The sequence below is a fragment of the Zingiber officinale genome, chromosome 5A (assembly GCF_018446385.1).
Source record: "Zingiber officinale cultivar Zhangliang chromosome 5A, Zo_v1.1, whole genome shotgun sequence".
Classification (NCBI taxonomy): Eukaryota; Viridiplantae; Streptophyta; class Magnoliopsida; order Zingiberales; family Zingiberaceae; genus Zingiber; species Zingiber officinale.
Window position 1 is genome coordinate 139,107,912 of NC_055994.1, and position 13,991 is coordinate 139,121,902.

The 13,991-nt window shown below is 39.3% G+C and overlaps 1 long non-coding RNA gene across 1 annotated transcript; it reads right to left on the bottom strand.

The window, feature by feature from the left end:
• Positions 1-366: 366 nt before the first annotated feature.
• On the bottom strand, positions 367-2,432 carry LOC121982091. The gene is made up of 2 exons (XR_006112002.1): positions 2,139-2,432; positions 367-621 (listed from the first exon to the last, which is right to left on the bottom strand). It is a non-coding gene; the product is annotated as an uncharacterized LOC121982091 (long non-coding RNA).
• Positions 2,433-13,991: the final 11,559 nt, after the last annotated feature.

The following is a 13,991-nucleotide window of genomic DNA, read 5'->3' on the forward strand; positions in this document are numbered from 1 at the left end:
CTCTTTTTATTTTTTAGTGGTCGGCCACCTAAGCTTGGGACCCAAGCTTTGGCCGACCACCTATAATTGGCTCCACCAATAGCTTTGGTCGACCCTAGCTTGGGCTCCAAGCTAGTTTGGCCGACCACCTTAAGGTGGGTAGAAAGGTGGGTATAGGTGGGTATAAATTTCTATATATAAGAGGCTTCGATAGGGACCGAGAGGAGAAATTGGTTTTGATCTCCTGATGAAATTAAGCTTCCCGTGTTCGCTCCGAACACACAACTTAACTTCATCAATAATAATTTATACCACTAAAGAACTATTATTAAACTACCGCATCTGAAACATCCCCAGTTTTTTTTCACTCATTAACTACTATCTGAATGATCATAAGGCAATACCAACAAGAATTTATCATACCCCAATAGACACAACAGTAACAAAGTAGGTTTATCAAGTTAAACATTAACTCTTCAACAGTTTACCACCCAAATGATAAGAAAGGAAATAAAGAAAATCTCTCGCAATAAACCCAGTAGACTCTGCACTCCCGGACAACAGACAAAACCATGCGTCCATCCCGCCTCCTCGTCTACTGCATCCGAGGGCCTTCCGGCATATCCTAGAAGTCATCCTCACCTGTATTAAAATGTCGTGAGTCTATGACCCAGCAAGTTCAGACCAATATGCATAAGAGGATATCCATAAAGTAGAGGAGATGGTACTAGAACCAAACGAAAGCATAAGCCAAGTATCATATAGCAAAAGAAATACTCAGTGCACAAGTCATTCTATATAGTTAATATGGTGAATATGTCACATATCCGGTAACCACAATTTGAGCCAGTCAACAGTCCCATGATCCTAGAGGTACCTCATAGAGAACATGCATCCAGTCATATAGCCGAAGCTAACCATATCAGTCAAGTTTGGAAGGGCCCTCCCCGGAGCTCATCCCGGGTCACCCAACCCGTACTGTCACCACATATGCTCATACTCATTCTATTAACTACATATATAAAAATCTAATCTATCCACAATAACAGTATACCAGTAGCTCATTCCCATCAGTCTGTATACATTCCCTTTTCACAAAAAAACAAACCTTTTCTTATCCATATCAACGTAAATCAAGAATAACAATTGATAAATGGTTAATTATCATGTGACAAGTAACTACCTATAGAGATAATTCAACAGTTTGCAACCTATAACCGGATACCAATTAATTGCTTAACACATATTATCATATATAGATTAACAGCAAGGAAAGAAACAAAATTATGAAATTTCTCTTCCGAGGTATTCCGATTGGTCGATTGGACTCCTATATGGAATCATCTAGGTCATACTAACAACTGTGATAACAGAAAACGGGAAAGAAATCATAACATATTACTAACAGACTATAACAGAACTCTACCACTAACTCCATATAGAAAACATGCTCCATTCAGGAACCAATGAATTCACAAGAAATCATTTAATCCATAAATCTAATCCAACATGAATTGTGCATTTGTTCAAGATCAAAACCAACGTCCCGCAACAGCCAAGGAAAATAAACCAACCATAACCCGTAAACGTTCCCGACAGTGATACAAACTTTTCCAATGTGAACTTACCCAAAATTTCAAATTAAACTTTACAGAGTACACGAACTCAGCGCAAATCTCGTCCAAAGCTAGAACTTCATAAGAAACGCAATTCAAATCTCATTCCAGCAGCTAACAACTCGGTCAGGTATTTAATCAAACGGTTGGCATGCAGAAACTCGGCGATTAAATCCTCGCAGAAGAAAAATCAAATCCGAGCCCATACATGGGCAAATCGTTCATCACCGAACCACAGGGAAAAAAAACTTCCGAAGAACATCGATCTTCTGATCAGCATGCACTAGCTAAAAGCTCTGCAACCAAACCAGACAAGCCATAACAGATATCCGAAACCAAACCACACCAATAGAACAAAACACCTGGGAAATCTCCCGACAAATCTCAATTTCCAAAGCATAAACCTCACAAACATTCTCCGTATCAAAGGAAAACACTGAAATCTCGATTAAAACGCAAGCATCACTGAATGAGGTGAATCGAAATCTTTACAGTCACACGAACTCGTCGATAAGGACTCCATCCCAGTTCCATAACCCATACCTCACAGATATCGCAGTTAGCCTAAAGATTGAACTTGCCTTCCCTTCCGCGTCTCCCCTCAAATGTAGCCGCCGGTGAATCGCCGCTAGCCTCTACACCTGCCCGCGAGATTTCCATGAGCTCACCAAACCGATGGACCACTATGTCGGAGATCGGAGTTCGGTGAGGTGTCCGATCGAGGTCGGCGCAGCGTGAAGGACGAAGTGAGGCGGCGCTCGTGAAGACACTGTGCTCGTGGGACACAACCAACTTTATACCTAGGTCTTTTGTGCCTAGGTTAATTAATCCCCAACTTAAGGTAATTACAAACTATCAATATTTTCCCCTTAATTGTTCCATCTCCATTAAATGAAGTCGTACCAGTTCATTAAAAACCCTAAAATCCCTCAACTTCATTTCGTAGAAATTTTAATTAATAAACTATTCCTTGTAATCACCCACGAATCCTTAATTCAGTATTACTATCTTAATTAAATTCTTGAATTAACGTTAAAGGAGACCTTACAGCATCAATCCCAAATTACATTTTGTGCTCCTTCTTATTATGAGTGTGTTAATCTCCCTGTGTTTAAGATGTCGAATGCCCACTAATTAAATGAGTTACTGACAACTCACTTAATTAATATATTAGTTCCAAGAGTAGTACAACTCAACCTTATCGTCATGTCGGACTAAGTCCACCTGCAGGGTTTAACATGACAATCCTTATGAGCTCCTCTTGGGGACATTATCAACCTAGATCACTAGGACACAGTTTCCTTCTATAATCAACAACCCACACTATAAGTGATATCATTTCCCAACTTATTGGGCTTATTGATTTATCGAACTAAATCTCACCCATTGATAAATTAAAGAAATAAATATCAAATATATATGCTTGTTATTATATTAGGATTAAGAGCACACACTTCCATAATAACTAAGGTCTTTGTTTCTTTATAAAGTCAATATAAAAAAAAAATGGCCTCTAATGCTACTACTCAATACACTCTGAGTGTACTAGTGTAATTATATAGTTAAGATAAACTAATACCTAATTACACTACGACCTTCCAATGGTTTATTCCTTTCCATCTTGGTCGTGAGCTACTGTTTGTAATTTATAAGGTGCTGATAACATGATCCTCTGTGTGTGACACCACACGCCATGTTATCTACAATATAAATTAATTGAACAACTACATTTATCATAAATGTAGACATTTGACCAATGTGATTCTTTTATTTCTAAATAAATGTTTATACAAAAGCTAGGCTTTTAGTATACACTCTAACATTAATTTTACTATAATCTTTAAATTTTGATTTTTTTAAAAAAATTATTTGAACATGCATGGTCATTTTCTAATTTTTCTATTTGTATTTTTAAATTATCAAACATATAATGTGCATGAATTTATTAAGTTTAATTTTAACCTAGCATTATCTTTTTCTAGTTGTACTATATTCTTAGATAATATTTTGATAAATTCAAAAGATTACTTGGGAGATAGTGTATGTACCTTACTTACCTCAAGTTCTCATACTCTCCCTTCATCGCAACTTTCTTCTGAGGATCCTCCTCTTTCATCGATGCTCATTTTAAAGCTGCTTTCATCTTCTCCTTGGTGGTCCGCCAATAGGGTTAGTCTAACGTATTCTTCAATTTTTGACTCCGATGATGACTCGTCCCATATAGCTTTTAAATTTTTGTGTCTCGATTTGGTTGGCTCTTTCTTCTTCTTCTTCTTCGTCTTTAGCTTTAGGCAATCATCCTTGATGTATCCTTCTTCGTTGCAGTTATAGTATCGGACCATACTTTTACTCCGAAAGTGCTTTTTCATCTACAACTTAAATTTATTGGATTTAATAAACTTATTAAATTTTCTTTCCAATAATGATGCTTCATCTTCGTCGATGGATGCTTCAGAGTCTTGATCATTTGTTCTTGCCTTTCGGATAATGTTTTAACTGGGCTCTTTTAATTCTGTACATCTAGGTTCGTGAAGTTCTAAAGTAAAAAATAAACTCTCTAAAGTACTTACCTCTAGATCTTTTGAAATATAATAAGAGTCTATTATAGACGTCCAGTCTTGTGTCCTAGGGAAAGCATTTAAGACATACCTTAAAGAATCTCGGTTTGTTACCTGTTCTCCAAGATTCGTAAGTCCGGTTGTTAACTCCTTCAGCTTGGCGTGTAGTTGTGCTACTGACTCTCCTTCTTTCATCAGGAGGTTGGTCAATTTGTTCTAGAGCAGATCTCGTTTTACAAGCTTGGGTTCAGACATACTTTCGTGTAGCTGCAGGAACTTCTCCTAAAGTTCTCTTGTTGAGTTGTAGGCACCGATTCTACTGACTTCTTGCGCAGGTAACACACTCAGCAAATGGAATTCAGCTCATCCATTTGCTACGAAATCTAGTTGTTCCTTTTTGGTTCATTGGTATTCCTCTCTTTCACATCCTTGTGGGTCATTGGGAGCTATAAAGCCATATTTAATTATTAAAAGCAATTCAAAGTCCATTTTAAAAAATACCTTCATGTGTTTTTTCCATGTCACGAGTTCTCCCTCGAACATCAGTAGGTAGTTGCTCGGTCCAGCCATCGTCTCGGTGCTTCAGTCAGTAGTTAGTTCTTCTGAGGCGTTCTAGCTCTAACACCAATTGTTGGTGTGGTGGGGCCCGACAAGAGGGGAGTGAATTGCCTGTAATATTTAAAATAACCTTTCTTGATCTTTGTATTTGATTAATAGCACAATTAAATCTAATAATAATAAAACTGAACTAAACAACTTAAAAAGGAAGATTAAGAGGCTAGAATTTTACTTGGTTACAATCTAAGTGATTTATAATCCAAGGCAGTAAAAGACACTAAAAGATTTCCTTCGTTGCAGGCAAAGAAACCTCTTACAGTCATTGCAAAGCTTAAAGAAATGCTAGAAAAGTGTTACAAGCATTGTAGTTCAAGTTCTTGATGATTTCCTAATTCCAAGGGTCTTTTTATAGCCCCTGGAAAACTTTATCCAAGGCTGGAAGGTGCCTCCAAGATGGTCCAAGGTGCCTTCCATTAGATAAGTCTTATCCGTAGAAGATAAAACCTTATCTTCACTAATGGTCACTGGAAGGCACATTCTATGGAAGATAAAATCTCATACTGTTCATCAAAGGCGCCTTTCAAGCCTTTGAAGGCACCTTTGGTACTGCTCATCTGAAAATGGTTAACTTCCCTTGTTAACTATTTTCCGCTCTGTTCGCTTGGGTGATGCTCCGGTCGTTCGGAATTGAGCTCACCTGAACTCAACTCCGGCCTTCTCTCGAACAACCTTCCTCTCTGGCTTCTCGTCCCTCAGATCTGTAGGATCGTTAGATTCGATAGAGGGGGGGTGAATATCGATTCGCAAAACAAGAGTTTAAGCGCAGCGAAAAAAGATAAAGTAGACACAAATATTTTTACTTCGTTCGGAGCCTGTGACGACTCCTACTCGAAGGCCCGTGGTCCTTGACCACTTTCGTTGGGCAATCACTAGCAAGTCGGAATATGATTACAGAAAAAGTACAGGAGATGCTAGTAATAATAAAGCAATACCGACAAAAAGAAAATTAAACAAAAACTGGAAGAGCACTTTTGTCGGAGCGTTGTTGGCGTCGCACTTGAACGTCGAGCAGCAAGATCAGCAGAAGAGTTCTCAGTCAAAGTTAATTCTGAAGCTCCTGTCTGGGGCTTCTTTTATATGCTGTTCCGGGCGCCTGGATCCCTTCCGGGCGCCTGGAGTGTGACGTAACTGCTCAAATCAAGATGCTCCACGTAGCGACGAGGTGTCTGGATAAAATTCGCCTTCCGGGCGCCCGGATCCCTTCCGGGCGCCCGGACCTCCGGGCGCCCGGACCACCTTGTTCCAGAAAGACTCCTTTTTCCTGCAAAACAAGGTTAGTCCGAGGCAAATATATATCCTGTAAAACAAATGGTTAGCACAGTTAAAGTTCAACAGATGGATAAAGAGAGTATGACTTAGATTCCGTCTTTCCGAGACCGGAATCTAGTCACGATCTCGACTTAGACATCCGAAATGGATCTAAGCCGGATCGACGCCTAATGTCCCCTTCCCGGGAACGCGTCCTCACAGTCACTCCCCTCCAGTGACTTACCTCACTTACCTGCCAGACGTCCGGTCAGCCCGTCGACCTGTCTGGACTTCTCGCCAAGCGTCCGGTCAGCCCGTCGACCCGCTTGGACTTCTCGCCAGCTATCCGGTCAGCCCGTCGACCTAGCTGGACTTCTCGCCAAGCGTCCGGTCAGCCCGTCGACCCGCTTGGACTTCTCGCCAGCTATCCGGTCAGCCCGTCGACCTAGCTGGACTTTTCCTGCACACTTGATCAAAGTGTCAGACAACAACATAACTAACTTAACCTATTTGTCATTCATCAAAACCTGGGTTAGACCGTTAGTGCTACCCGCACCAACAAGATCGTCGTGAACGTCTTTCTCATCCTTAGTGCACTCTTCTGCAGCACCTCGTCCTTCGGATGCATCGAGCCCGTCGACTCCCTTCTCGTGTCATCTTTCTCGCTAGTTGCGTCTTCTGCTCAACTTCTTATGTTCCTAAGTTCCTGCACACTTAGACACAATGATCAAATACACACAGGACCTAACTGAACTTAGTTGACCACATTAAAATTATCCCAGGGTACTTATAAAAATGACTTCATTAAATCTTATGTTCCATTGTTTTGACACTTGTTTTAGCCTATATATAGACTTTTTAATTCTATATACTCTATTCTCTCGGCCTTCAGCAATATATCTTTCTGGTCGTGCTATATAGATTTTCTTGTCAAGATTACCATTAAGGAAAGTCATTTTTATATCCATCTAATGTAATTTCATGTCAAAATGTGCTACTGTAGTTAGAATGACACGTATTGACATAAACTTTACAATTGGGGAGAATGTCTCTTCAGAATCAATACCTTCATTTAGGTATATCCTTTTGCAAATAGTCAAGGTTTGTATTGATTAATCGATCCATCTACCTTTTCTTGATTTTAAGAATGCACTTATTCCCAATAACCCATTGGTCCAGAGGAAGATCAACTAAATTTCAAAGTGGATTCTTTCTCATAGACTTCATTTCCTCATTCATTATAACTTTTAATTCTTCTCCAACTGAGCATCTCAAAGCTTCCTCAACCATTCAAGGATCCTCATAGTCAACTGGGAGAATCATTAATCTCTCATTCTCAATATCAAAACTTATTCGAGAAATAATATGATGACTAATTCTTCGAATGTTAGATTATTGAGAAACTAAATCAGTCAATGATAAATCACTTCCACTAGGTTGACTAGATTCAGACATCTCTTGTGATATCTGATTTGTTGATAAAGGTTTATCCTTTTCATCTATTGCAAATAAAGAAATTATCTTATCAATTTCACCTCTTGTTGGGAACTCAGTTTCGAGAAAAGTAGCATCTCTAGACTCTATTTTAGAGATGATTCATCTTGTTGTTCACTAATGAAAATATAACCCTCAGAAGTATCATAATACCTTACAAAGATACTCTTCTTATCTCTGAGTCATAATTTTCTATATTTGTGAGTCTTATCATGAACGTAGACAGCTGACTTTCAAGGTCTTAGATTACTAAAATCTAGTTTTTTGCATGCCCAACATTCATATAGAGTAAATGAAGTAAATTTAGAAGACACTAGGTTAAGTATATAGGTTACAGCTAATAATGCATTTCACTAATAAGAAATTGATAAATTAGCTTAAGTCATTATAGATCTAATTAATTATATCTAGAAAAGTTTGATTTATTCTTTCAGCAACTCGATTTTACTGTGGAATTCCAGGGATAGTTAGTGGTTTAATAATCTCTTTCTCATTACATATTGTCTTAAACTGATCAGACAAATATTCACTTTCAAGGTTAGTGTGTAAGATTTTAACCTTATATTCCAATTAATTCTCTACTTCATTCAAATAACGATTGAAGCAATCTAATGTCTTAGATTTATGATAAATCAAGTACACATGACTAAAAACGTATAAAATCATCAATAAATGTAATGAAATAAGAACTTCCATGTCTAACATTCACATTCATTAGACCATAATATCCGAATAAAATAATTACAATGATGATTCAACCCTAATAGCTTTACCAAATAGTTTCCTAGTTACTTTTCCAACAAGATAATATTCACATATAGACAAGTTAACTTTAGCATGAGTATCTAGCAAATCCTTTTTAGCTAATCTATTCATTCGTTCTTGTCCTATATATCTTCATCATTTACATCAGCATTGCTAATAAGAGCAATGCTTTAAAAACAACTATTATTGCCATAATTAATATATGACTTTACATCAAGAACCATGAAATCATTCGATATATAACTATATCCTATTAACACAGAGTTAATTCTTAGTTCCACACAATGACTATAAAATTTTATACAATAACCCAAATCAAGAAGACTATTAACAAAAATCAGATTCCGTTGAATCTCAGGAGCATACAGGACATCATGCAAAAAAAAGATATGTCCACCACATAGGTTGAGTATGTATGTGTCAACTCCTTTGACTTCAATTCTTACATTGTATCCCATATATATCCATTTATTACTAGCTGGTACCCAACAATACTCCACATATGTAGATCGATCACAAGATGCATGGATCGTTACTCCTGAATTTATAATCCACAAAAGATAAAAATCAACTAACAACACTAAACTAGCAACATAATACTCATGAAAAGAGGATAAACACGGATCTATCTTTTTTGGCTCAGTATATTCTTGAGCAAAGTGACCCTTCTTGTCATAGTTATAGTAAGTCAACTTATTTTGAAATTTCTTTCTATACTTCTTTCCTTTCTTCTTAATTGGGCCTTGCTCAACAGCAACACTAGCTTCTTTTCCCTTTCCCATTCCTTGCTTAAACCATCTTTTTTAATTCTTGGAAATAGATGCTCCAATAGAACCTTCAGCTACAAAAGATTGTCCAAAAATCCTTATAGATTCTATTCTCTCCGCCTGCAGTTCAACATGACATGAGACACCGGTGAAAGTCATGATACTTTCCCTATGAGTCAGATTCTATTTCATCATTTTCCAAGAGTCAAGAAGGGAACAGATACTACCTGAACCTGTTGTCCATCAGTCAATTCATGACCGACAACTTTTAAATCTCAAATTATATTTGTCATTTTCCTCATGGTAACATTCGAGCACTTTTGGTAGCTGTCAAACTTGATTATTAGCTTACGAATCTTGCTTAAACTAACTCCACTGTACTTTTCTCTTAGGACAACACAGACAGCATAAGCTGATAGTAACGTCTCATATTCAGATATTAGGTAGTCTACCATTAAATTAATCATTATTCCCTTAGCAGTGGAGTCTTTTTTCTTCCATGCCTTATAAGTATTGATAATCAACATTTGGACACTTTATTTTATTATTATAACCTGATGGTTCTACCCTCTTTTGTATCTAATTATATATTTTTAGTGTGCTTCATATGGTTTGATCTTTGTAAGTCTCCAATTTAATTTTTGTACATTTTATGGATATTTTAGATATTATTTGATTATATTGTATTTTGCAGGAAGTGAGAGAGACCACAATTGAGAAGAGGAATATGAATTTGATATATCAAGTCATGGTGTGGGTAAATTACCAAATGGATAGAATGAATCAAGCGAAGAATTTAAAAGCTCAATTTCAAAGTCCAAATAAAAAAAAAATCCTAAAGCCTTAATCATGTGATTTGATTCAGTTGGTTCTAATCGGTTCAAGTGAATCGGCTGGTTCAAGTGGAGCTTTAAAGCATGAATGCGCTTCAAGGAGAAACTTGGCTCAGAACTACGCGTGTTCCTCTTCTGCTCGTGCTTTTTTCCCTCTCACGCACGCTGACACCCCCACTCTTCTCTTTTGCGATTTCTTCAAGTCGGTGACGAACGAGCAACGAGTGTTGGAGGCTACAAGCAACTCCGACGATGTTCCCTGGTCAAGCTCAACTCACTGGTGAATTTCTCCGGCGTTTTCCCTCGAACCTAGAGGTCGGCCAGAGTGGTTGCAAAAGTTAGGTCTTCGTGGTTCGGCGACGGCAAAGAGCTTCGATCATTTCCAACTTGGAGTGGTTCTCCAGTGTGACCTTCATCTCCCGGTGTTCTTCTTGTACCCCTACCTCCTGTGGCTCGGTCGGGCAGAGGAAGAAAGGGCGGCGACAGTTCATCACCCTTCTCCGGTGAAGCCACCTTCTGAGATCCAGCACCGAGCACTACTGAGAATCCTTGTGGACGTGGGTTGCGAAGGAAGGAGTCTTCCCAATGAGCTGCGATGGTTGTGTTGGCCTAGAATCGGATAGGATAGCACATCCAAAACACACAGCACACAAGAAGAAACAAGAAGAATAGGACAAATAGGAATTTCACTTATGAAAGGAAACCTTACACCGAGATACCTTCTACATGCCTCTACAACCCTTTATATAGCATCACAAATAATAAGAGCACGAACCACGAGATCCATAAAAATAGGATCTAGATGAGATCTATAAAAATAGGATCTAGATCCATAAAAATAGGTAGACCGAGTAATAACTAATTATCAAGAAAAATAAAAATAAAAAACTAATGACGTGGAGGGATTATTTTCTCACATTACTCCCCCTAATCCTGACATGATTCTAAGTCACGGAGCCGAGTAGTTGTCGCATGGCACCACGGGCAGTCCATCTTTGTTCTCCGGTATTAACGAACTCAACCACAATTTGTCCACCTTTGGCACCACGGGCAGTCCATCCATCTGCACCATGAACAAGTCCATCTGTTCGCGTTATCCATGACTCCGCTTCTTTGGCCCTGCGCCAAAGTCTATTTGCACACCAAGTGCTCGGCCCACAACTCGATCTCTTTGGCACCACGAACAAGTCTCGTCTGTTAGTTCTCTTGGCAACACGAGCAAGTCCATCTGCTCGCACAACGGACAAGTCCATCTGTCCGCCTTTGCTGCTTGGCATATGTTGCATACCTGCCACGCTCGCTTCGCTGCCAAGTTCGCCTCTTACAAACTTGGGCTTGGAGTGTGTCCAGCGCACTGCCAATCCTCTGCTTGGTATGACTTGCGCCCATGCCTCACTTGCTGGTTTGCCAACTCTTCCTCCTGTAAGACTTGGGCTTGGGCAGCCCAGCGTTGCCGCCTCGCTTGGCATGCCTTGCGCGCATGCCCAACTCAGATGTGTGCCAAGTCTGCCTCCTGCAGACTTGCACATGGACAGAGCCCCGTGCACTACCGGTTCGCTGCTTTGCATGTGCCCTAGCCAGGTTGGGTTTTCTAGCCTTGCTAGGAGACAGGCTTGCTTGAATGTCTTCAAGGTTATCTTGTACAAACGATTTTGTGTTCGCTTTACCAGCATCAAGAGCTTTCCGCTCCTATCAATCACCTTCATGGTATCTCCTTTCATATGCACTTCATTCCCAGCTTCTGTCAATTGACCAAGACTTATGATATTACTACAAAGTTTCGGAATGTAGTATACCTCGTGGAGAGCCTTCTGGTCACCGTTCTTGCATTCGAACACAGTCGTCCCCTTGCCCATGATCTCAATGGTTGATCCATCGCCAAACCTCACCCTCCCGGTGATGGTTTCATCTAGTTCTTGAAACTTCTCACGATGGCCAGTCATGTGGTTGTTGGCACCGTTGTCAAGGTACCAGACGTCTTTATCTTCTCCTTTCTCAACGCTGCGATACATCTCCGATAGGAACCTATCTTCACTGAGTAGAATGATATCCTGTCGCTCACGCCTAGTGTGTGACTCCTCGTGGGACACGGTCATCATCAGTGCTGGCTCTTCATCAGTGGCGTAAGTGAGATGAGCCTCATAATGACGAGGCTTGTTGTAGCATTCGGACGCATAATGCCCCATTTTCTCACAATTGAAACACTTTATATGACTCTTGTCATGAGTGCTTCTGTCGTTGCTGCTAGTGCCTCCTGCACTGTCTTGGCTCGGCGTACCACGACCACGACCGCGCCCTCGCCCACGCCCACGCCATTTGCTACGACTAGGGCTGCTGGACCCACGCCCCTTGCCTCCTGACGAAGTGTCCACGTTGTCCCCCTTCTGTCGCATTTGCCATTCGGCATGAGTAAGTAGGAGCTCACCTTTAGTGTTGTTGGTGTTGCCGCGTAGACGTAGTGTTCGTTCTTCGTATGCTTTCAGTCGCCCAATAGTCTCCTCAAATGGTATCGTCTCAAGATCCTAAAACTGCTCAATTCCGGCAACAATAGGGAAGAACTTATAAGGGACTGAATCGAGTAACTTTTTTACCAAAGATGAATCTTCAAGCGTGGCACCAAGAGCGGAGAACTTGCTGCTCATAGCACTGAGTTTGCCAGCAAACTCATCAATCGTGTCGGTCTCCTTCATCCGGAGGGCGTCAAACTCGCTCTTCAGCGTTTGTACGCGTGCCTTCTTAACTCGATCACTTCCAAGGTACCTCGTCTTGAGGTTGTCCCAGACTTCCTTCGCCGTCTTCCTTTTTGCGATCTGGAGAAGTATGTCTTCGGGGACACACTGCAAGATGTATGCACGTGTCTTTTTATCCTTCTTTGTATCCACCTGGTCTCCTTCCACTGGCTCCACCGCCTCCCAGACTCCCTGGGCATCAAGGATCGCCTCTGTCTTTATTGCCCACACAATATAATTGTGAGGGCTTAGCATCGGATAGGGAAATGACACTCCGCCGTTCTCCTTCACAGCAACTTGTGGGATGCCAGACATTTTTGTGGAATCGTGGATTCTTGGGTGTTCTATACTGCCAAGGCTCTGATACCAAATGTTGACCTAGAATCGGATAGGATAGCACACCCAAAGCACACAGCACACAAGAAGAAAGGAAATAGGAACTTCACTTATGAAAGAAAACCTTACACCGAGATACCTTCTACATGCCTCTACGACCCTTTATATAGCATCATAAATGATAAGAGCGTGAACCACGAGATCCATAAAAATAGGATCTGGATGAGATCCATAAAACTAGGATCTAGATCCATAAAAATAGGTAGACCGAGTAATAACTAATTATCAAGAAAAATAAATAAAAATAAAAATAAAAAACTAATGACGTGGAGAGATTATTTTCTCACAAGTTGTTCAACATTCTTCTCTGGCAGCAAGTTCCTGGTTATTGTTTCTTTTCCCAGTTCATCCAACCTGTTCAATTTAGTGTGGTTTACGCTGGTGAGAGCATTGTTAACGAGATTGGACAGTATCTCCGCATCTCTGTTAAACTTCCATTGGAGCGGTTCCAGGGCCGTCTCAAGGTTCCATGAGGCCCTAGGTAAAAAAAATAAATTAGGCCTTTAATATTAAAAAAATTCTTTCATCCTTTTTCATTCGGAATTGGGATCGACAATAGTGGATTTAATTTTTTTTTTAAAAATAAAATATTAATTTAAAATAAATTTTTATGTAAAATAAATTCTTCTATTTTTTGAGATTGAATAAATTCTTCTATTTTTTTTTTCATACGTTCCATATATCCAGAATCATATTATTTTCATAGACATATTTATATTAAAATAATAATAAAAAGGAAAATATAAGTCCCTGATATTTTATCAAAATAAAATTACTTAAAATTAAATGAACAATAAAACTTAATTTACGTCATGTAGGTTTAATTTGATGATATTTCAAACTGATTGCTGAGTATTACCTATACAAATATAACAAAAAAAATATAAAATATTAAATTTGATTTGAATCCATTAATTTAAGTAGTTTATATTTTATAATAAATAGTACTTAACAAATATATAATAAATCAGATATATGTACTTAAAGA